The sequence below is a fragment of the Thamnophis elegans genome, chromosome Z, assembly GCF_009769535.1.
Source record: "Thamnophis elegans isolate rThaEle1 chromosome Z, rThaEle1.pri, whole genome shotgun sequence".
Lineage (NCBI taxonomy): Eukaryota > Metazoa > Chordata > Lepidosauria > Squamata > Colubridae > Thamnophis > Thamnophis elegans.
In genome coordinates this window covers 1,350,875-1,375,279 of record NC_045558.1, presented here as the reverse complement: position 1 = coordinate 1,375,279, position 24,405 = coordinate 1,350,875, and the positions used below count along the sequence as shown (strand labels likewise).

At 48.1% G+C, this 24,405-nt stretch overlaps 2 long non-coding RNA genes across 2 annotated transcripts in view; one reads left to right on the top strand and one right to left on the bottom strand.

Moving 5' to 3' along the window:
* The window catches only part of LOC116520613, a 19,517-nt gene extending 5,661 nt beyond the window's left edge, over positions 1-13,856 (bottom strand). The window contains exons 1-2 of the long non-coding RNA XR_004256810.1: positions 13,137-13,856; positions 8,294-8,297 (exon numbers count right to left, since the gene is read on the bottom strand). This is a non-coding gene — a long non-coding RNA (uncharacterized LOC116520613). The remainder of the gene's footprint in view (positions 1-8,293; positions 8,298-13,136) is intronic.
* On the top strand, positions 6,832-24,405 carry LOC116520612. Its single transcript, XR_004256809.1, has 2 exons — positions 6,832-7,042; positions 24,297-24,405. It is a non-coding gene; the product is annotated as an uncharacterized LOC116520612 (long non-coding RNA).

Sequence of the window (24,405 nt, the reverse complement as noted above, 5' to 3'; positions counted from 1 at the left end):
CCGGTCCCTGCGATCCGGTTGGTCGCCGAACCCGGAAGTAAGTAACTTCCGGGAACGGCGAAGCCCCCCCCCGCGCGCACGGCGCCCGCACACCCGCGCCCGCTTCCTTACCCGGTTTTTACAATTCTGCGCTTCCACGCATGCGCAGAACGCATACAGCGCCTGCGCGATCCTCCAGGAGCAGCTGGAGCATCGCGCAGACGCTAGTATGCACGCGCGCGCCACGTGCATGTGCGAGGACGCCGCATGCGTGCGCAAGGATGCCGCGTGCGTGCGCGAGGATGCCGTGTGCGTGCGCGAGGACGCCGCCGGCCTCGTTCCAACCGAACCGGTTGGAACAGGGCGAGAAACCCACCCCTGGTGTCAAGGTTCCGACTGACCAACCCAACTCAGCAAGCCTGCTCGAGATGATACAATCTCTGAACGCAAAATTTTATTTATTTATTTTTTAATGAAAATTTTGAAAACGAAAATTTTACAAATATTTACCTCCCTCCCCCCCCCCTCCCCTCCCAACCCTCTCCCACCTTCCCCCCCCCCCCGGATTCCCAGAACCAATACAGGGTATAAATATTTAACAAATCATTCTAAAACAAACTTTAAAAAAAGTTAATAATATCTTTCACTTGAGCTTTAACTCCTCCTTGCTAGACTAGCTCTATACAGATTATATCATTCCTTGTTTCTTCACTCATAAACTATCTGGAATTTCTTAGTCCCATATTTATTTTGAGTATAGTCAATCTATCTTCTCCATTCCAGTTTATATCTCTCGCCTAATCGATTCCACCTCCCTACAGTGGGGATTGGTTTTTGAAAGTCGAGCCTCAATAGGAAGTGATCTGACCATGACATGGGCAAGAGCTTAATGCCCTTTAAATCTAGATCACGTCTCCACTGCTCTGAGAGAAATACGAGGTCGAGCATGTGACCTGCTGTATGAGTCGGACCCTGAATTACCTGCTGTCATGGAAGCCATGAACTCCTGTGCTCCATCAGAGCGTTCACCGAGTGACGGCAAGTTGAAATCCCCCAGCCTAATAAGCTTGGGGAACTCAATTGCCAGCTCGGCTACTGACTCGAGGAGCACAGGTAGGGCTGTTGTAATGCAGTTGGGAGGTAGGTATGTTAGAAACAAACCCACTTGACCCCCAAGGTCCAACTTCACTAGAAGGGACTCACACCCAACAATCTCCGGAGCAGGGATCCTACGAGGAAGTAGTGACTCTCAGATGATGACTGCCACTCCCCCACCCCTTCAGTGGTGTTGCGGCTGGTGAAGCACCTGAAACCCTTCTGGGCACATTTCAGTGAGGGGGACTCCTCCCTCTTGGCCCAGCCAGGTTTCAGTAATACATGACAGGTCTGCCCCCTCATCTATTATTAGGTCCCGGACGAGGGGAGCTTTGTAAACCACAGACCTGGCATTTAGCAAAAGCAGCCTGAGACCAGGGCCCTGACAACTCTCGCCATCTGGTCCTGGAGTGGCGCTAACAGGGCCGGAAGTGGGGATCGCTGTGACGTAGTGAACCCTCCTTCCCTGGTAATGGCTAGCCCTATAACTCCTGTCAAACCTGCCTCTCCCAACCATGACCGGGATACACCGGCCCATCCCCAGTTCCAGGCTGCTGCATGGGCTAAGGAACGTCTGGGAGCGGCGTCCTTCCAAAGATTATCCAGGGAACCGGCTATCCAGGTCCCCTGAGTCTTACTCTGTTGCGGAGGCCCTCTTTTGCAAACCTCCGAACCGAGCCGCCGGTTTATTCCAATGTTTTTCTGCTCCCCCAGAACGGAGCAGAGAAAACCGGCGGCCATCTCCCACCTCGCACATGCGCAATTTTTGTGCAAATCAGTTGCAGGGACTGTACCGATCTGCAGAGCAGGGATTGGGGCATCCTGGATTAGACATTTTTTATAAGAGACTGGAAACCATTTGTGGGCTTTTTACGCATTAAATAGAATTACAGATGGTTAACAGAGGGATTTGAAGGAGTGGTGGCCTAGAGGTGGAGCTCTTGCTTCATAATCAGGAGGCTGTGAGTTCAATCCTAGATAGAGGCAGATATTCTCTCTCTGGGCACAATGAGAATATATCTGCAGAACAAAACTCTGTAATGGCAACAGGAAGGGCATAACAGTGGCGCAACCTGTAGGAGATGACCCGGCTGAGCCCAAAGCAGGGGTCAAAAATGTCACCTATTCTTATCTCCCACTCATTTCTCTTGACCATTAGTAGGCCAGATTCTTGTAGAGAGCTTAAGCTTGCAGTAAATCTTGATCCTCATTTGAACTGACTGAATCTCTCGGTTTCCCCAGTGCTTGACATAACCAAAGCTCGGCAGTGCAGTTAAAAAACGTAACCGGCGGCCAACAGCTTGACCTTTTTGACCTAGGAAGCCTTTTGTCTGGGACAAAATTCAGATTCTAACGGAATCCCTCAGATTCTGCAGCCACATCTCCTTGTCTCCTGGATCGCAGATGACGAAAAGGCAGTCTTTGCATCTTCTGTGTGAACCTCTGGAGACCCCTGCATCTTACATGGTCCTTAACTCTCCTTTGCTTAACGCTCCCCAATCCCCAGGCCGCAGCTCACTATCGGGCCCCAAGCCCTGTGGAACTGGGTTGCAGAAGTGACGGGCAAGCACGTGTGTGCATCCTCAATTGCGTGAGGAGCAAGCAAGCATGGGAGCACACGCTCCATTTGTGCAAACATGGGTGTGCGAGTGGCATGCGTGTGTGTCCATCACTCACACAAATGAAGCTGTGCACGCTTGCCCGCCACTCGCGTGGAAGCATCCTCTTCCCCCACTTGGCCAGAAAGGTTGGGGGATTCCATCTTCTTCCCCACTCTGAGCGTTTCTTATGCTACGCAAACATATTTTGCATCTTGGGAGTGGGGGGCTGTCCCCAAGTTCTGCCTTCTAAAGCCTGGTTTCCCCCCCAGGAGGAGGACGGACTGACATTTGACTTGGCCGAATTCCCGACTCTTCAACCTGCTATACAGGTATGTGTCAAGGTTCCGACTGAAGAACCCAACCCAGCAAGCCCGCTCGAGATGATGCAATCTCCGAACGCAAATTTTGTATATAATCAAAAGTGCAGAGACAAAAGATGACCTTGGGCTTCTAGGAAAGAATGACAAGAATGACATTCCACAATCCTACTCCTTCCTATTCCCCCCTCCCAACTACTACACTAAGGAAACAGCATAAGGCAATAAGAGAGAGAGGGTGGCAGGCCAAAGATCCTAAAAGGGATATAACTGCAGGCCTGACAGTGGTGGCAAGCAGTTCCACCGGATAATTGTCCTCCCAGTAAGAGGTTTCTTCTCAATTCCAGGTTGCTTCTCTCCTTGATGAGTTTCCATCAGTCGCTTCTCATCTTGCCTTCTGGTCCTTAGGACAATGACTCCCCCCTCTTCTTTGGGGCACCCCCCCCCCAAAATACTGGAATGCTGCTATAGTGTCCTTCTCTTCTCTAATCTGAGTCGCAGCCTTTCTCCTGGTTGGGAGACTTCCTTAGTGTCCTCTCCTTCCACAGAACCCAAGTGTCGAAGAATTCCCGTCAGACCTTTGGGAACGGCTACAGCGTATCAAGGTATGTTTGGGATTGAAGAGGTTCCGGGTTGGGTGGGGAGACTCGCCGCGCAACAAGTCGCACAGCCTAACTCGACATGGGGAGAACTTGGAACCCAGAAGTTCCTTGCCTCCTGCTTTGGCTCTGGGAAGGGGGGGGCAGAGGTGGTATTCAGCCGGTTCAGACTGGTTCACCCAAATTGGTGGTGGAAATCGTGGCTGGGCTGCCCAGCTCTATGTGATCCTATTTAGAAGGGCCTCTCCTTCCTCTGTGCAGAAAAGTCCCCAAACTCGGAATGGGGTGTGTGGGTGTTTGCGCGTGCTTGACTGTCGGTAGTTTGGTGGGGCGCTGAGTTGTTTCCACATCGAGTTGGCCAGTACGATTTGTTCTGTACTGACCCTGCTGCACCGAGTCAGCAGGTCCAAACCAGCTGCGCCCACCAGACGATGCACCCGCCAGACGACGGCCGCGTGGCTGTGCCGAGTCAACCGTGCTGAGTCAGCAGCACTCAGCCAGATGCGCCAAGCTGGTCACACTTACCCAGTCACGCCCACTTGGCCGCCGCGAATCGTCCGCTTCCATTCCCTGCTAACCCACCCCACACACCCCGTTTTGATCTTCCCTTCTGCAGATTGACGGTGCCGCTACTCAGGATGGCGAAGACGCGATTTGATGCGTGTCGATTCCGGCACACAAGTACGTCAAAGAGCCGAAGAGGTGTAGAAGGGTTTCGGGATGGGTTTGCGGGGATTCAAAGGAATTTCTTTTTTAAAAAAAGATACTAATTTGATTCAACGTTGAAATTGAAAAGGTAAAAGCTAATGCAAAAATTTTAAAAATATGAAAAGAATATAAGGAAAAAACAGAAGGTGCAGAGAAGAAGAAAGAACAAATAGAGAAAGAAAGAGAGGAAGAAAGGAAATAGAAAAGAAAGAAACAAGACTATTGATTTATTGATTTATATATTTGCTTTCATTGATTTGCTGAATTATTAATTTATTGATTTTATGATTTATTGATTTTATGATTTATTGATTTTATAATTTATTGATTTTATGATTTATTGATTTTATGATTTATTGATTTTATGATTTATTGATTTTATGATTTATTGATTTACGGATTTACTGATATATTTATAAAATATATTGGCTATATCAGCCAATATATTTTATCTTACCTCAGAAAAACCCTGGGCGGCTTACAATAATGAAAGATAAAAACTGAAGATAGTAAGGAAAATTGAAAAGAAATATATTTTTAAAAGTCTGTCTGTCTGTCTGTCTGTCTGTCTGTCTGTCTGTCTATCTATCATCTATATCTATCTATCATCTCTATCTATCTATCTATCTATCTATCTATCTATCTATCTATCTATCTATCTCTATCTATCTATCTATCTATCTATCTATCTATCTATCATCTATCTCTTCAGTAATTTATCATCAATCATTTAATATCCATCTATATTTATCCATCCATCTATCCATCATCTACCTCTCTCTATCCTATCTACATATCATATCATATCATATCATATCATATCATATCATATCATATCATATCATATCTATCTATCATCTATCTATCTATCTATCTATCTATCTCTATCTATCTATCTATCTATCTATCTATCTATCTATCTATCTATCTATCTATCTATCTACCTACCTACCTACCTACCTACCTACCTACCTACCTACCTATCTATCTATGTATCTATGTATCTATCTATCGATCTGATATTTTTGTATATAGATTATAGCAAAAGTGTAATTTTAGAGAATAACAGAGTTGGAAGGGACGTCAGAGGTCATCTAGCCCAACCTACTGCTCAAGTAGGAGACCCCAGACCAGGGGTGTCAAACTCAAGGCCTACATGGGGTGTTTAAATCTGGCCGTAGGCCTGGCCTGCAAATATCAAGAGGAACCACCTGTGGTGCCTCTCCTGGCCAAAATGGATGGCGGTGGCTGCACAGTCTCTTTCTCGTGTGCTCCACAGACCCCAGTAACCACGATTTTGTAAAAGACTAATCATAAACTCAGTCACACGCTAAACCAAGATCCTTGAAGGAAGCCTTGAAGGTTGTGAGTGGTCTGGATGAGGAAGAACCCCCCTCCCCAACAGATAGACTATGCTTTGATCTGGCTGCTTTCAGGATTCTCCCCCCCCTCAGACCCAGATCTTGACTGGTATCTTCCAACCTCTCCTTCCTTTTCCTGCAGGCTCTGGGCTCAAAGATCAGGACAAGGAATTCAACTCTGCTTCCAGAATTTTCTCCCAATAATCTGAGCGCATTCCCCATACAGGCAGTCCTCGACTTACAACAGTTCGCTTAGCAATGGCCCCGAATGACGGGACCTGTGACCCCTTTCTCACGCTTACCACTATACTCATGTGATTTGGATGCTTGGACAGCTGACCCACATTTATGACCCCGGGGTCACGCAATCCCCCCTTTTTCAACCTTTCGACCAACAAAGTCAACAGGAATTCACTTAACGACTGGGTGACTTTCTTAACCACCGCTGGGATTCCCGGTGAGAAAAAAATCGGGTAAGCGGACGAAATTCACTGAACCCGTTTCTCACTTAGCAACACGTGGGTGGGGCTCAACTGGGGTCATAAGTCGAGGACTAGCTGTATGGTGGAGTCTCCTCTTCCGGATATAAGCATGAAGACAAAAAAGACTCCACATCTCAAATCAAGATTATGCTTTTTACAATCAAACAATACTCAATGGACTGATTTTGCAAATAAAGAATTGATATTCTGAATTTTCACCCTTTCACTTGTATCATTTACAAACATGGTTTAAATTTACTTCCTGTCCTGCTTTCATAAAGATTTTTCAGAAAAACCTGTAGAAACCCCCCTTCTCTCTCTCTCTCTCTCTCACTCACTCACTCACTCACCCCCCCAGAGGTGGGTTTCTCGACCTGTTCCAATTGGTTCGGTTGGAACAAGGCCGCCGGCGTCCTCGCGCACATGTGCGGCATCCTCGCGCATGCATGCTCGCGCATGTGCATGGTGCATGTGTGCCCGCGCGCGGCGCACACATGCGTACTAGCATCTGTGCGATGCTCCAGCTGCTCCTGGAGGATCGCGCAGGCGCTGTATGCATCCTGCGCATGCGTGGAAGCGCAGAATTCATCAAAACCGGGTAAGGAGAGGGCGCGGGCAGGTACGGGGGCGGGGGGGGGGGCTTCGCCGTTCCCAGAAGTTACTTACTTCCGGGTTTGGCGACCAACCGGTTCGCAGGGACCGCCGTGAACTGGTTGAAACCCACCCCTGCCCCTCCCTCCCTCCCTCTCTCTCCCTCTCGCCATAATCCCTTCTGAGTATATTGAGGGCTTCTCCACATCTGGTATCTGAAATGGTCCACCTTTACATCTGGAGATAAAACCAAATGAAGAAACCAAACCCGCTTTCTAGATATAAGAGATCATGTTGACCATATTTGAGGTGAAGCCCCACACTCGAGGGGCTTTCACAGAGAATAGGGGGTCATTCTCCAAAGCACTAGAAGGTAGAAGAAGCAATGGATGGAAACTCATTAAGGAGAGAAGCAATCTGGAATTAAGGAGGAATTTCTGAACAGGGAGGACCATTCACCAGTGGAACAGCTTGCCACCAGAAGTTGCAGGTGTTGCAACACTGAAGGTTTTCAAGAAGCGACTGAGTAATCATTTGTCTGGAATGGTATAAGGTGTCCTGCTCAACCGGGGGGGGGGGTTGAGCTAAATGATGTTCAAGGTACCTCTGTCAGACTAGAAGACCTCCAAGGTCACTTTCAGCTCTTCCAATTCTGTAAGGGTTTCCTGCATGAGCTGTGGGTTGGACTAGATGACCTCAAGGTTCTTTCCAACTCTATTATTCTATAATTCTGTAATTCGAGCAGGAGTTGGACTGGAAGACCTGCAAGGTCCCTTTCAAATCTATTATTCTCTAATTCTGTAAAATTCTCCTGCTTCAGCAGGGGTCAGACTAGAAAACCTCTAAGGTCCCTTTCAGCTCTTCCAATTCTGAAAGGGTTTCCTGCATGAGCTGTGGGTTGGACTAGATGACAAGGTTCTTTCCAACTCTAATTATTCTATAATTCTGTAATTTGAGCAGGGGTTGGACTAGAAGACCTCCAAGATCCCTTCCAGTTCTGTTCTGATGGAAGTGTCTGCCAGACAATAAAGGGCTGAATTTGACCCTGGGGGAGGGAGGGGCCCTTGTAAAACAGCCAGGTCCTCTCTATGACCTCTCCATCCTGCAGGGCAAATAATCCGGACCACCCAGTACCAACAGAAGCGATGGAGACCTTACCGGTTGGGTAGCCTCTCAGCTCTGAGCCAAGGGCTGATAAAGACCATGGTGAGTGTTTCGCCAGCAGGGAGCGATAAACCTTATCAATTTGCCAATCAAAATTTCCCCCTGGCCTTCCCAACAGACTATCGAAAGCTTCTGAAAAAATCTGTTTCAAATTCTCCTGATTGTTTTCACACAAACCTCTTATTCTTAGTGCAGACTCCATTTGTCTATACTGTAACATAATAATTTCTTTTTCAGCATTTCCAACTTTTTGTTGCACCACGTCGATTTTCGATACCAAATTAGTATTGGCATCATTAAGGACATTGTGATTTACTTTACTACAAGAGACATGAGGAATATGATATTGCAAGAGTCCTATAAAACCAAGCTTCAAATTGGGGGTCAGGAAGTGACTGTTCTGAAAGAGATACCACCTCAAATGCTAAGATCCAGGAAAGACTATGCTTTTTTAGTCGAAGAGCTTAAACATCGTCAGTTACAGTTCAAATGGGATGCATCAGTTGGGCTAACATTCATCTTTGAGGGGCAAAGATACCGTCTTAAATCAGTATGGGAAGCTCGAGATTTTTACCATAATATCCTGAAGGCCGGACATCCCGTCCCACCTGGACCTAGAGAAAGAGAACAAGGACAAGAGAGACAGCAAACTACACAACTATCAACAAGGATGGATCATCTTTCTCTCTCAGAAGTACAAGGAGCCAAAGAACAAAGACAAAACCATGTGATTACCAGACGAATGGATCAACAATTAAAAAAACAACAAGGGAGGGAGTTTTGACGAGGGGTGTTAGATTTTAATGTAATATGATTGCACATATATACTGTCTTCTCTTATTTTTTCTTTAAAACTAGGATATGTTAAGTATATTATTATGGAAGTATAAATACCATCAACATAGAATGGAGTTTGCTCAGAAGCAGAAATACACCAATGAGAGGAAGAGTGGGAAACCGAAGGGAGAGAAAAGACGGGAAGAGAGGGATAGGAGAGAGGGCAAGGGGGGAAGATGAGGAGGATGAGTGGAATGTAGAGAGAGGAGAAGGAGAAAGGAAGGGGAAGTAGAGTAGGAAAGGATGATGGAGGGAAGAAAGGAGGTAGGAGAGAGGTAGAAGAAAGAGGTGTATGGAGAGCAGAAGAGCTAATAATGGGTTTTTATATTTTTGGGTGTTGATGGCAAGAGGAACTGATGTAATTGCTATTTAATACAAAAGGATAGTGGCTATGTAATAGTATACATGTGATTGTATGTTATGAAAATGAAAATAAAAAAGTATATTTGAAGACCGTGGTGAGTGGCCCTGGGCGCTTTGGGGGCAACGCTGCTCCTCCCACGGGTCTTCGGAGGGTGGCAACACGGGGAACTGGGGTGGAACCGGGCATCAGGGATGGGTAGCTGGACTCCAAAGTTGGCAGTTCTTGGACTGAAGGGGTCCTTGGGGCGCTCTGAGCATGGTGGTTTTCTTGCAGACGTCTCGTGACCCAACTAGCTAACATCACAGTGCTAGAAGGGCGAGGGGTTTGCTCTTATTTTCATATACCTCCACTCGGGTCCTCTCACTGTGGTTTGGGAATGGTGGCTCTCCGGCTCTCAAATCCTGGTAGGACCCTGTGAGCATCTCCTCCCCCTTCCTTTGATCCCCCCCAGAGTCTTCCGCAGAAGAAGACAGAAAAAGGCGCCCCCTGCCAGGTGAGAGAAGCCGTTGCCTATGGACCCCCCCCCCTTTCCTGGTGCATTCGCAGACTCCAATTTTTGTAGCATAATGACTGAGGAGACCGGTCTACTAACAACGGAATGGTTTATTCAACAGAAACTTAGTCAAGTAACAGGCAACGAAACCCCCTGCCTGACAGCTATTTATACAGCGAGCTGTCAGACAGGGAACCAATGGGCGTACAGGGTTTCTCCTGCCAAGAGGCCAGGACACAACACCAATGACCCACCCCACAGCGGGCAAAGAGGTGAGAGCTTTCAAGCTTCCCCTGGGGACTTTGCTCATCAGACAGTGCCAAACGGGCTCGCGCGACCCCTGGCTATGACGGCTATGACCGTCATAAATATGTCTGTTGGCAAGAATCCAAATTTTGATTACTTCACCAGGGGGGGGAATTTTCGCAATGTTTGTAAGTGTGAAAAACAGTCATAAGGGACTTTTTTCAGTGCCATTGCAACTTCCAATGGTCAGTAAATGAACCGTTATAACTCAAGGACCAGCTGTCAATCAATAATGCAGGGCTTAATTTTGGCCAAGCTCTCGTGTTGCCTTAAACCATGGTTTGCTTTCACTGCTGCAACGGTCGTAAGTGTGGAAACTGGTCCTAGGTCCCTTTTTTCAGGGCTGCTGTAACTTCAGACAGTCACTAAATGAATTATTGTAAGTCGAGGACTACCTATAAATCAACAATGCTGGGCTTAATCTTGGCCAAGCACTTGTGTTGCATTAAACCATGGCAAGAAAGGTTGTAAAAGGGGGCAAAACTCAGTTAACAACTCTCAATTAGCCACACAAATTGTCGGTTGATTGTGGTCATAAGTCAAGGACTACCTGTAATCCTCATACAGGCAGCCCTCAGCTTACAATGGTTCACTTAGTGACCATTTAAAGTTACAACGGCTCTGAAAAAAATGACCTTTTTTCACACTTACGACCATTGTGGCATCCCCGTGGTCGTGTGATCAAAACTGAGATACTTGGCAATCGACTCACATTTATGATGGTCGCAGCCTCCCGGAGTTCCACGATCCCATTTTGCGACCTTCCGATGAGCAAAATCAACAGGGAAGCCAGATTCAGTTAATGACCATGTGTCTAACTTTAATAATTGTGGTGATTCACTGAATGATGGTGGTGAGAAACTCACTCAACAACCCAGACTAGAGGACCTCCAAGGGCCCTTCCCTTCTATGATTCTGTAAGGGTCTCTGCTCGAGCAGGGGATTGGACTAGAGGACCACCGAGGTCCCTTCCAGCTGTTATGATATGGTTCTCTAAGGTTCCTCTCCTCCCTTGCATTTCTCTGATCCTTCTTCTTTGTCCTCAAAAGGAGCAACATTGTAGGTAGGAAAGTAGTAAGTGAATCAAGGCTTGGTGCGTCAGTGAGAAAGTACGGAAGCAGATATCCAAAGCAAACATCTCATTATCTCTTCACCTGAAGGTTTGGGGTCCAGCAGGACATCCCTCCAAGTGGCTAATCATTGGCCAGAGACTGAAGGCCGTTGCTCGGCCTTATGCTAACAATCCAGATGTGTCCACAATACCCCGTTAACGGGAAACCAGAAGTCAAAGTCCAGCCACGGAGCGTAGACAACTCGGCGGGTTCTCAATTCAAGTGCTCCTGCCTCGAATCTTGTGGAGAAAGACAGCCATGAAGAAGCTTTGGTTGATCTCGGCCTTCCTCTTGGCTTTGGTGGTTGAGACGGCGGTCAGCATTCCAGTGAGTCCACACTGCCTGTGGTTAACGGGGTCGGCTGGGTGGGTCAGCTTAGAAGACGTTTCTTGTGGGTTAGGATTTAGGGTTAGGGGACTCTTCCTCAGTGGTTTCCCTGCAGATGTTTCATGACCCAACTAGGGAACAGCATCAGGGCTAGAAGAGAGTGGGGTTTGCGAAGAGGAGAAGCAGGAGGAGGAAGAGGAAAAAGACACTGGTTTTCCTTCCTCTGTTTTCAACTGGCCGAGGGCTAGCAAAACAATCTGAAAGCAAAACCAAAGGAGAAACGTTTCCCCTTTTGCATTTGAGCATGCAAGAAGGAGAAAGGGAAAGAAGAAAGACAAAGAAAAAGATGGGAAGAGAGCAAGGAAGGAAAAATAAGGAGGGGGGGGGGAAGGAAGAAGAAAGGAGGAGGGAATGAAAGAGAGAGAGAGAATGCTTAGTGGGGGAAACTGAAAGTAACCAATCTAAGTCTGCCTCTCAGAGACTGCGCTTCAAGGCCGTTTCCCCCAGGAAAGGAATGGAGGCACAAGACAGCCTTCACTCAGAACGGCCGTTCCAAAAAGCATCTTCTTTGAACATGATTGGACAATGGAGTGGGGTGGAGGGAGCAATGATGGGATGTGCCTAAGACGGGAATGTTCCACCCAGGGATTTGCTGCCTGCGAACTTCAGTTCCGGCTTTGCTTTATCATAGTCCACTTGACCGTTAGTAGACTAAACCTTTATCGACCAATGAAGTTAAAGGTCAGTTTGGCTTAAAGGTTCAAGTTGGGGCAGGATTGACATCAGGCCTTGCCCAGCCTGTACAATGTTTATCTATTGTAAGAAAAAAATGCCTCCCGTTTCATTTTATTTATAATTATTTATATTTTGCACTTCTTTTACCGCCCACCTAGCTACTTAATGGCAGCGGGGTTCACTTAACAACTGTGGCGAAAGAGGACGTAAAATTAGGTACAGCTGAGTTTAGTTACCTAAAAATCCCGTCCCAATGGCTGCATACAGGTATGCAGCTATTCCTTGACTTATGACCAGAATTGAGCCCATCATTTCTGCTACTAAGCGAGACACTTGCTCAGTGCATTTTGCATTCTTTTACCCCCATTCCTGCCCCCGTTGTTAAACAAATCACTGCAGCCATTAAGCTGAAACACAGTTCTTAAGAAAATCTGGTTTCCTCACTGAGTTTGTTTGCCGGAAGGATTGAGTGACCCGGGGACACTTCAACCGTCATAAGTATGAGTCTGTTGCCAAGCATATGAATTTTGGTCCTGTGACCCCGGGTCACTGCGACCGTCATAAATACAAGTCAGTTGCCAAGCGTTTATCATGGTGAAAAAGTCAAGGCCAAGTGAAGTAACACAAGAAGGGGCTTCGGAGCTCTGTGGTAGAGATAGTCCTTGATTACGGATCACAATGGAGCCCCAACTTGATGTCATTAGGTGAGTCTTGCCCCGTTTTACGACCTTTCTTGCCACGGTTGTTAAGTGAATCGCCACAGTTGATAAGTTAGTCAGCCGGTCACTAAGCAAATCGAGCTCCCCCCCCCCTTAACTGTGCTGGTCCGAAGGTCGCAAGAGAGGATCACACGATCCCCGGGAAATAGCAATGGTTGTAAAACCGAACCAGTGGCCCAGGATTTGAATTTAAATCACATGATCGCGAGTGAACGCATGTAAGTCGTAACTGTGAAAAATGGTCATAAGTCACCTTTTTTCTGGGCCGTTGCAACTTGGAACAGTCACTAAATGAACCATTGTATATGGGCTCACTGGGGAAAGCTTTTCTTGAAGCTGTGGGAACTTATAAAACGAGAATGAAGGAAGTTTGATGGACAAGGAAGTGGCCACACATCGAACGGAGGAATAAACTTGGTTGACTCTTATCTTCGTCAGGAATGAGAACCAAAAGGCCAAACCAATATTTGAAGAAGCCATAACTTCCTTGAGAAGGTGGCAAAAACCAGAAGGTTAGGATCGGATCAAGTTCAGGAGAACCTCAAAAAAAAAAAGGACTTTCAAGAACATAACCCGGTTTACGAAGAGGTCCTGTAGATGTGGCATGGTTTGCCAGAAGTGCAACTGAGTGGCATGGCCATAAAGTCAGAAGCCTTAATCGAATTCAAACTTCAGGGTAGAGTTGGAAGGGACCTCAGAGGTCTTCTAGTCCAGCCCCCTGCTCAAGGAGGAGATCCTTAGAAGATCATAGAATTCACAGAGTTGAAAGGGAGCTTGGTGGTCTTGCAGATTAGAAGACCTCCAAGGGCCCTTCCCTTCTATGATTCTGTAAGGGTCTCTGCTCGAGCAGGGGGTTGGACTAGAGGACCTCCGAGGTCCCTTCCAGCTGTTATTATATGGTTCTCAAAGGTTCCTCTCCTCCCTTGCATTTCTTTTGATCCTTCTTCTTTGTCCTCAAAAGGAGCAACATTGTAGGTAGGAAAGTAGTAAGTGAATCAAGGCTTGGTGCGTCAGTGAGAAAGTACGGAAGCAGATACCCAAAGCAAACATCTCATTATCTCTTCACCTGAAGGTGTGGGGTCCAGCTGGACATCCCTCCAAGTGGCTAATCATTGGCCAGAGACTGAAGGCCATTGCTCGGCCTTATGCTAAAAATCCAGATGTGTCCACAATACCCCGTTAACGGGAAATCAGAAGTCAAAGTCCAGCCACGGAGCGTAGACAACTCGGCGGGTTCTCAACTCAAGCGCTCCTGCCTCGAATCTTGTGGACAAAGACGGCCATGAAGAAGCTTTGGTTGATCTCGGCCTTCCTCTTGGCTTTGGTGGTTGAGACGGCGGTCAGCGTTCCAGTGAGTCCACACTGCCCGTGGTTAATGGGGTCGGCTGGGTGGGTCAGCTTAGAAGACGTTTCTTGTGGGTTAGGATTTAGGGTTAGGGGGCTCTTTCTCAGTGGTTTCCCTGCAGACGTTTCATGATAGCAATAGCAGTAGACTTATATACCGCTTCATAGGGCTTTCAGGCCTCTCTAAGCGGTTTACAGAGAGTCAGCATATTGCCCCCAATAATCTGGGTCCTCATTTTACCCACCTCGGAAGGATGGAAGGCTGAGTCAACCCTGAGCCGGTGAGATTTGAACCGCTGACCTGCTGATCTAGCAGTAGCCTGCAGTGCTGCATTTAACCACTGCGCCACCTTGGCTCTTGACCCAACTAGGGCTCATGACCCAACTAGGGAACATCATCAGTGCTTGGAGGGAAGGGGAGAAGGAGGAGGATGGGGAGGAGGGATGTGGGATCCTTGGGGGTCTCTGAGCTTGGTGGTTGTCTTGTAGACATTTCACAACCCGACTTGGGGATATCATCAGTGCTAGAAGGAAGTGGGGTTTTTGGAGAGAAGGAGGAGAAAACAAGGAAAGGAAGAGGAGGAGGAAGGATGGATGGATGGATGGAGGGCAAAAGGAGGAAGGGAGGGAGAGAGGAAGAGAGGATGGGAGGGAGGGAGGAAGAAGAGAGGAAAAAGAAAGAAAAAAGGGAAGGAAACAGTGGAGGTGGATGGAAGAAAGAAGGGAGGAAGTAAAAAGAAAGGGGATAGGAGCGATGGAAGGAACACAGAAAAGAAAGAGAAAAAGAAAGAAAAAGGAAGGAAACAGGGGAAATGTGGAAGGAAAGAAAGAAGGAAGGAAATAGAAAGGGAGGGAGGATGCAAGGCAGAAGAAGGAAGGAAGGAAGGAAGGAAGGAAGGAAGGAAGGAAGGAAGGAAGGAAGGAAAAAGAAAGGGGATGGAACGAAGGAAAGAAAGAAGGACTGGGCAATCCTTGGTGTTCCCTTGAGCTTGCTGGTTTCCTTCCAGAAATTTCATGACCGATCTAGGTAACATCATCAGTGCTAGAAAGGAGTCGAATGTGTGGAGAGGAGGAGGAGGAGGAGGAGGAGGAGGAGGAGGAGGAGGAGGAGGAGGAGGAGGAGGAGGAGGAGGAGGAGGACCACTGTGGGGTCCTTGATGCTCTCTGAGCTGGGTTGTTTTCTTGCAGGGACATTTCATGACCCAACTATGTAACAACATCAGGGCTAGAAGACAGGGAGGTTGTTTCCTACCTGGACTGATCTGGAATGGGTTTAGTGGGCTCTGCTAATCTCAGTCTGAAGAGATGATGGGTATTGTAGTCAGACAGCCGGATTGGAACAGGCTGCCTTAACCTGAAAAGTTTCTCCAGCCGGCTGGTAAAGAGGGGTGTTTTTTCTTTTTTGCAGCTACGCTGTGGTCGTCACGGATGTTTCTCCGCCATCGCAAATGCAAAACCGGTTGACAAGGTAGAACCAGTGTTGGGTTTCAATTTCTTTTAGAACTATTCTGTAGGTGTGGCCTGTTTTGTGGGAGTGGCTCAGCGGTCATGTGATCATGTAGGCGTGGCCAATTTGAAAAATGTGCTGAAACTCACTTAACAACACTTTTGCTTAGTAACCAAAATTTTGGACTCAATTGTGGTCATAAGTCCTCTCTTTTTCTTTCTTTCTTTCTTTCTTTCTTTCTTTCTTTCTTTCTTTCTTTCTTTCCTTCCTTCTTTCTTTCTTTCTCTTTCTTTCTCTTTCTTTCTTTCTTTCTCTTTCTTTCTTTCTCTCTCCTTCCTTCCTTTTGCATCTCTCTCTCTCCCTTTATCTTTCTTTCATCTCCCTCTCCCACTTTCTTTTTCTTTCTCTCTCTCTCTCTCTCAGTTTGTCTCTCACTCTCTGTGTGGCTCTTTGCCTCTATCTCCCTCCCTCCCTCTGTGTCTCTCTCTGTCATTCTCTCTGTGTGTCTGTCTCTGTCTCTGTGCGTCTGTCAATCTCTGTCTCTCCCTCTGTATCTCCTCCCTGCCTCTGTGTGTATCTGTTTCCCACTCTGTGTGTCTGTGTGTCTGTCTGCCTGTCTCTGTCTGTCTCTCTCCCCCCCCCTCTCTCTCTGTAAGCCGCTGTCACACCTGTCGTCCTGGATCAGGCTGAGCTGCCTGTCCTTCTTCAACACCTCCTGGGGGGTGCGCATCCATCGTAAAATCCATCGGGTCGTCCAAAGTAGCGGGGCTCAGCAGGACCTTGGCTGAATGCGTGCAAACGCTCAAGTCCGCTGCTCGCCGCTCCACAACTAGTTGCAAAGTTCTCTCTGGAGATTCTGCCGGGTGGAGGAAGCGCTCCCCTCTCGAGCTTCGGTGAAGGGGATCTTTTTCTGCGGGAGGGAGCCTGATCCTGCTTGAAAAGGCTGCTGTGACGGAGCAAATGGTGCCCTGGCTGAGGATTCCCTCCTTCAGTGGGTCTCTGGAATCCCCCCCCTTTTTTTCTACAGAAGGAAAAGGTTTTTTGACTGGACAGCTCGACAGGATTAAGGCCGTTCTGCTCCTCCTTCGCGCTGCCCTCCTCTCTCTGATAGCTGCCTGGTTAAAAAGGAGGAGGAGCCCACCTGAAAGACCACCTCCTGCCATTTACCTCCCAGAGGCCAATAAGATCACACAGATTAGGCCTCCTCCGGGTTCCATCTGCCGGTCAATGTCGGTTGGCGACTCCCCGGGGGAGGGCCTTCTCTGTAGCTGCTCCAGCCCTATGGAACAATTTCCCCGTGGAGATCCGGACCCTTACTATTCTTCCGGCCTTCTGCAAAGCGATTAAGACCTGGCTCTTCCGGCAGGCCTGGGGCTGTTGATCAGCATCCAGCCCCACTCTAAGCTGTATGCATGTTGTGTAATTTTAATATTTGTTTCTTTTAATTTTTATATACGTCCCCCCGTTTTTATCTGTAAGCCGTCCAGAGTCTCTAGGGAGTGGGCGGCATACAAATGCTAATAAACCTTAAACCATCCAAGAAGACGAAGAACGCGATGGGGATCCCTGTCCCCATGGATGGGCTTTGGACCAGCGGAGCCTCCTCTTCCTCCTTTTTAACCAGGCGATCTTTTTAACCAGGCGATCTTCAGCTGCAGCATAAGCGCACGGGCCCTCTTCTCTCTGATAGCCACCTGGTTTAAAAGGAGGAGGCTGCTCCACTGGATCCCCCTCGCATTCCTCGTCTTCCCGGATGGGCTCCTCCTCCTTTTGAACCAGGCGGCTATCAGAGAGAAGAGGGCAGCAGTCGAATCCTCGCCTCCTGTTCTTCGGCTGCTGTACAAGCCCAAGGGCACGCGTTGCCCAGTTTGCTGAATTCAGCACGGCTTCAGAGAAAGAGCGTGCGAGAAAGCCGCCCCCCATCCCCGCAGCCTGAATGTTTGAATGAAGGAGGCTGCAGGCTCCCTTGTCCTCGGCTATGCGATTTCCTTTCGTTCTCTGCTGCCCGAACGAGTGAATGAGACGGAGGGAGAACGAAAGGAGATCGCGTCGGGTGGGGGAGGCGAACCAAGCATTCCGGTACATTCCGCCACCGGAGGAAGGGGTTCTAAAACGTACGCTCAATTTCACGAACGGGTTCTAGCGTACCGGTTAGGAAAGGCTGAAACCCACCCCTGCACTGCAACCAAACTGACCTGGAACAAGGAGCGACTGCTTCCTCCGCCCGCTTCTTCGAATGGCAGGCCTTAAACGCGGATCTTTCCTCGCCACTTTATGAGGTTGGGCCCGGACTTGCTTTCTGAGCACGGGGCTACTGGCGGTAGTTTGCATGGAAGCCCGGTGAAGTCCTTTGCTAGCAGGCAGGTTCTAGGACGCCTGCCGCCACCAACGGACCTTCCCAAAGTCGCTTTTTTGAGCACGGGGAAAACGGATGGTATTTTGTCCCTTCTGTCCCCATGTTGCTCAGAAAAGCAACTCCGGGAAGGTCCTTTGGTGGCGGCAGGCATCCTAGAACATGCCTGCTAGCAAAGGACCTTCCTGAAGTCGCTTTTTTGAGCAACGGGGAGCGAGAAGGGACAAAATACCGTCTAGCCGGGATGGGTATACAGGGCTGGGGGCAGGGCGGGCTTAATTCTGGGTCCGGTGACCAACCGGTTCACGAGAACTGGCGGGGACCAGCAGCAACCCACCCCTGAGCAGAACCAATCTGGATTCCGCCGATGAGGCTGGGGTTTGCCTCGGGAGCATAGGATCCATTCCCTGGGATCGAGTCCAGGGCACAGGGATTGAATGCAGATTGAATCTGCATGGGATGAACACTGTCGAATTTGGCTGGTACCCCAATTCTGAAAGGATGACTTTGCCTTACAAAATCACCCCCTTCTCCCCATAACCCTGCGATTTTGTGGCAAGGGTGTCTACAGTGATTGGTTAAAAATGAAAGTCACAACAGTTGTGCAACCTGTAGAAGATGACCCGGGTGAGCCCAAAGGAGGGGTCAAAAATGTCATCAGTTACGAGTCCCTGCACAGATAATTCCAGCCTGCCTTGAATTCCTTCTATTCTTATCTCCCACTCATTTCCTTTCACCATTAGTAGGCCAGATTCTTGTAGAGAGCTTAAGCTTGCAGTAAATCTTGATCCTCATTTGAACTGACTGAATCTCTCGGTTTCCCCAGTGCTTGACATAACCAAAGCTCGGCAGTGCAGTTAAAAAACGTAACCGGCGGCCAACAGCTTGACCTTTTTGACCTAGGAAGCCTTTTGTCTGGGACAAAATTCAGATTCTAATGGAATCCCTCAGATTCTGCAGCCACATCTCCTTGTCTCCTGGATCGCAGATGACGAAAAGGCAGTCTTTGCATCTTCTGTGTGAACCTCTGGAGACCCCTGCATCTTACATGGTCCTTAGCTCTCCTTTGCTTAACGCTCCCCAATCCCCAGGCCGCAGCTCACTATCGGGCCCCAAGCCCTGTGGAACTGGGTTGCAGAAGTGACGGGCAAGCACGTGTGTGCATCCACAATTGCGTGAGGAGCAAGCAAGCATGGGAGCACATGCTCCATTTGTGCAAACATGGGTGCGCGAGTGGCATGCGTGTGTGTCCATCACTCACACAAATGAAACTGTGCACGCTTGCCCGCCACTCGCGTGGAAGCATCCTCTCCCCCCACCTGGCCAGAAAGGTTGGGGAACTCCGGCTTATTCCCCACTCTGAGCGTTTCTTATGCTGAGCAAAGACATTTTGCACCTTGGGAGGGGCTGTCCCCAAGTTCTGCCTTCTAACGCCTGGTTTTCCCCCCAGGAGGAGGGCCGACTGATAGATGACTTGGCCGAATTCCCGACTCGTCGACCTGCTCTTCAGGTATGTGTCAAGGTTCCGACTGAAGAACCCAACCCAGCAAGCCCGCTCGAGATGATACAATCTCCGAACGCAAAATTATGTTGAGTACCTCATTTCAGCACGGCGGAAGCCAAACCAACTCTGGCTAATTCCCACGCAATCCACCAGAACTTGCCACCAGAACTTGTGGATGTTCCATCACTGGAGGCTTTTAAGAAGAGACTGGGCAACCATTTGTAAGGGTCACGTGCATGAGCAGGGGGTTGGACTAGAAGACCTCCGAGGGCCCTTCCAACTCTGTAATTCTGTCAGGGTCTCCTGCTTGAGCAGGAGGTCGCACTAGATGAGCTCCAAGGTCCCTTCCAGCTCTATTCAGCAGCTTGGTATGCAACTCCCTCTTTCTTCTCCCAGCTGGATGACCCTGAGGCAGCATCGAGAGAAGGTGCAGTCTCTACTTTCGATTCCCCAAGCGTGTCTCTCCTCATCCTCCCTCCGTAGTCCTGGCCTCTGGGCTATGGACCAAAGAGAGATTGTTGGTGGCATCTGTCGTTGCCTGAGAGCGTAGGATAGAAATCCTAAAGTGAGAGCTATCAGATAGATCAGGGGCTGCTCAAGTTCCCCTCCGTTCTCCAGGAGAGCAGTTCTTAATTGGCGTCTGCCTTCTCAACCCATCCATCAGAATAGAGCTGGAAGGGATCCTGGAAGTCTTCTAGTCTAGCCCACTGCTCAAGCAGGAGACCCAATACCATTGCAGGCAAGTGACTGACCAGTCTCTTCTTCCAAACCTCCCGTTGATGGAGCACCCACAACCTCTGGTTGTTAGCGTTCCAAGTATCATGCAGAATTAGGCAAAACAACCCTTAAAGTTCCAATTTAATAAGTCAGACATCTTGGCACATCTGTGGAACCCCAATTCTGAAAGTTACCTAGGATTCCCACCCAGTTGAAAGTTCGTGATCTTGTCCCCACACCCACAAATCCATCACATGGTCCAATCTTCTTCTTCCACGCTGGCATCTCCACCCAGCTGGTTCCGGTCAGGTGTAAAAGTGCAGAGACAAAAGATGACCTTGGGCTTCTAGGAAAGAATGACAAAAATGACATTCCACAATCCTACTCCTTCCTATTTCCCCCTCCCAACTACTACACTAAGGAAACAGCATAAGGCAATAAGAGAGAGAGGGTGGCAGGCCAAAGATCCTAAAAGGGATATAACTGCAGGCCTGACAGTGGTGGCAAGCGGTTCCACCGGATAATTGTCCTCCCAGGTTGCTTCTCTCCTGGATGAGTTTCCACTTGTCACTTCTCATCTTGCCTTCTGGTCCTTAGGACAATGACTCCCCCCTCTTCTTTGGGGCACCCCCCTCCCCAAATACTGGAATGCTGCTATAGTGTCCTTATTTTCTCCAATCTGAGTCGCAGCCTTTCTCCCGGTTGGGAGACTTCCTTAGTGTCCTCTCCTTCCACAGATCCCAAGTGTCGAAGAATTCCCGTCAGACCTTCGGGAACTGCTCCAGCGTTTCAAGGTATGTTTGGGATTGAAGAGGTTCCGGGTTGGGTGGGGAGACTCGGCGCGCAACAAGTCGCACAGCCTAACTCAACATGGGGAGAACTTGGAACCCAGAAGTTCCTTGCCTCCTGCTTTGGCTCTGGGGAGGGTGGTGTAGAGGTGGTATTCAGCCGGTTCAGACTGGTTCACCCAAATTGGTGGTGGAAATCGTGGCTGGGCTCTATGTGGTCCTATTTAGAAGGGCCTCTCCTTCCTCTGTGCAGAAAAGTCCCCAAACTCGGAATGGGGTGTGTGGGTGTTTGCGCCTGCTTGGCTGTCGGTAGTTTGTAGGGCGCCGAGTTGTTTCCACATCGAGTTAGCCAGTACAATTTGTTCCGTACTGACCCTGCCGCGCCGAGTCAGCAGGTCCAAACCAGCTGCGCCCACCAGACGACGCACCCGCCAGACAACGGCCGCGTGGCTGTGCCGAGTCAACCGTGCTGAGTCAGCAGCACTCAGCCAGATGCGCCAAGCTGGTCACACTTACCCAGTCACGCCCACTTGGCCGCCGCGAATCGTCCGCTTCCATTCCCTGCTAACCAACCCCACACCCACCATTTTGATCTTCCCTTCTGCAGATTGGTGGTGCCGCTACTGAGGATGGCGAAGACGCGATTTGATGCGTGTCGATTCCGGCACACAAGTACGTCAAAGAGCCGAAGAGGTGTAGAAGGGTTTCGGGATGGGTTTGCGGGGTTCTAGGGGGTTTCTTTTTTTTAAAAAAAAGATACTAATTTGAAGGTGCAGAGAAGAAGAAAGAACAAATAGAGAAAGAAAGAGAGGAAGAAAGGAAATAGAAGAGAAAGAAACAAGACTATTGATTTATTGATTTATATATTTGCTTTTATTGATTTGCTGAATTATTGATTTATTGATTTTATGATTTATTGATTTTATGATTTATTGATTTTATGATTTATTGATTTTATGATTTATTGATTTTATGATTTATTGATTTACGGATTTATTGATTTACGGATTTACTGATATATTTATAAAATATATTGGCTATATCAGCCAATATATTTTATCTTACCTCAGAAAAACCCTGGGCGGCTTACAATAATGAAAGATAAAAACTGAAGATAATAAGGAAAATTGAAAAGAAATATATTTTTAAAAGTCTGTCTGTCTGTCTGTCTGTCTGTCTGTCTGTCTGTCTGTCTATCTATCATCTATATCTATCTATCATCTATATCTATCTATCTATCTATCTATCTCTCTCTCTCTATCTATCTCTATCTATCTATCTATCTATCTATCTATCTATCTATCATCTATCTCTTCAGTAATTTATCATCAATCATTTAATATCCATCTATATTTATCCATCCATCTATCCATCATCTACCTCTCTCTATCCTATCTACATATCATATCATATTATATCATATCATATCATATCATATCAATCAATCTATCTATCTATCTATCTATCTATCTATCTATCTATCTATCTATCTATCTATCTATCTATCTACCTACCTACCTACCTACCTACCTACCTACCTACCTACCTACCTATCTATCTATCTATGTATCTATGTATCTATGTATCTTTCGATCTGATATTTTTGTATATAGATTATAGCAAAAGTGTAATTTTAGAGAATAACAGAGTTGGAAGGGACGTCAGAGGTCATCTAGCCCAACCCACTGCTCAAGTAGGAGACCCCAGACCAGGGGTGTCAAACTCAAGGCCTACATGGGGTGTTTAAATCTGGCCGTGGGCCTGGCCTGCAAATATCAAGAGGAACCACCTGTGGTGCCTCTCCTGGCAAAAATGGATGGCGGTGGCTGCGCAGTCTCTTTCTCGTGTGCTCCACAGACCCCAGTAACCACGATTTTGTAAAAGACTAATCATAAACTCAGTCACACGCTAAACCAAGATCCTTGAAGGAAGCCTTGAAGGTTGTGAGTGGTCTGGAGGAGGAAGAAACCCCCCCCAACAGATAGACTATGCTTTGATCTGGCTGCTTTCAGGATTCCCCCCCGCCCTCAGATCTTGACTGGTATCTTCCAACCTCTCCTTCCTTTTCCTGCAGGCTCTGGGCTCAAAGATCAGGACAAGGAATTCAACTCTGCTTCCAGAATTTTCTCCCAATAATCTGAGCGCATTCCCCATACAGGCAGTCCTCGACTTACAACAGTTCACTTAGCAATGTCCCCGAACGACGGGAACTGTGACCCCTTTCTCACGCTTACCTCTATACTCATGTGATTTGAATGCTTGGAAAGTCAACTCACATTTATGACCCCGGGGTCACGCAATCCCCTCCCCCTTTTTACAACCTTTTGACCAACAAAGTCAACAGGAATTCACTTAACGACTGGGTGACTTTCTTAACCACCGCTGGGATTCCCGGTGAGAAAAAAATCGGGTAAGCGGACGAAATTCACTGAACCCGTTTCTCACTTAGGAACACGTGGGTGGGGCTCAACTGGGGTCATAAGTCGAGGACTAGCTGTATGGCGGAGTCTCCTCTTCCGGATATAAGCATGAAGACAAAAAAGACTCCACATCTCAAATCAAGATTATGCTTTTTACAATCAAACAATACTCAATGGACTGATTTTGCAAATAAAGAATTGATATTCTGAATTTTCACCCTTTCACTTGTATCATTTACAAACATGGTTTAAATTTACTTCCTGTCCTGCTTTCATAAAGATTTTTCAGAAAAACCTGTAGAAACCCCCCTTCTCTCTCTCTCTCTCTCTCACTCACTCACTCACTCACCCCCCCAGAGGTGGGTTTCTCAACCCGTTCCAATCGGTTCGGTTGGAACAAGGCTGCCGGCGTCCTCGCGCACATGTGCGGCGTCCTCGTGCATGTGCGTGGCGCATGCATGTTCGCGCATGTGCATGGTGCATGTGTGCCCGCGCGCGGCGCACACATGCGTACTAGCATCTGTGCGATGCTCCAGCTGCTCCTGGAGGATCGTGCAGGCGCTGTATGCGTCCTGCGCATGCGTGGAAGCGCAGAATTCATCAAAACCGGGTAAGGAGAGGGCGCGGCAGGCATGGGCGCGGGGGGGGGGGGGCTTCGCCGTTCCCGGAAGTTACTTACTTCCAGGTTCGGCGACCAACCGGTTCGCAGGGACCGTCGTGAACTGGTTGAAACCCACCCCTGCCCCTCCCTCCCTCCCTCCCTCCCTCCCTCCCTTCCTCTCTCTCCCTCTCGCCATAATCCCTTCTGAGTATATTGTGGGTTTCTCCACATCTGGTATCTGAAATGGTCCACCTTTAGGTCTGGAGATAAAACCAAATGAAGAAACCAAACCCGCTTTCTAGATATAAGAGATCATGTTGACCATATTTGAGGTGAAGGGGTAGCATCTTCCCACACTCGAGGGGCTTTCACAGAGAATAGGGGGTCATTCTCCAAAGTACTAGAAGGTAGAGGAAGCAATGGATGGAAACTCATTAAGGA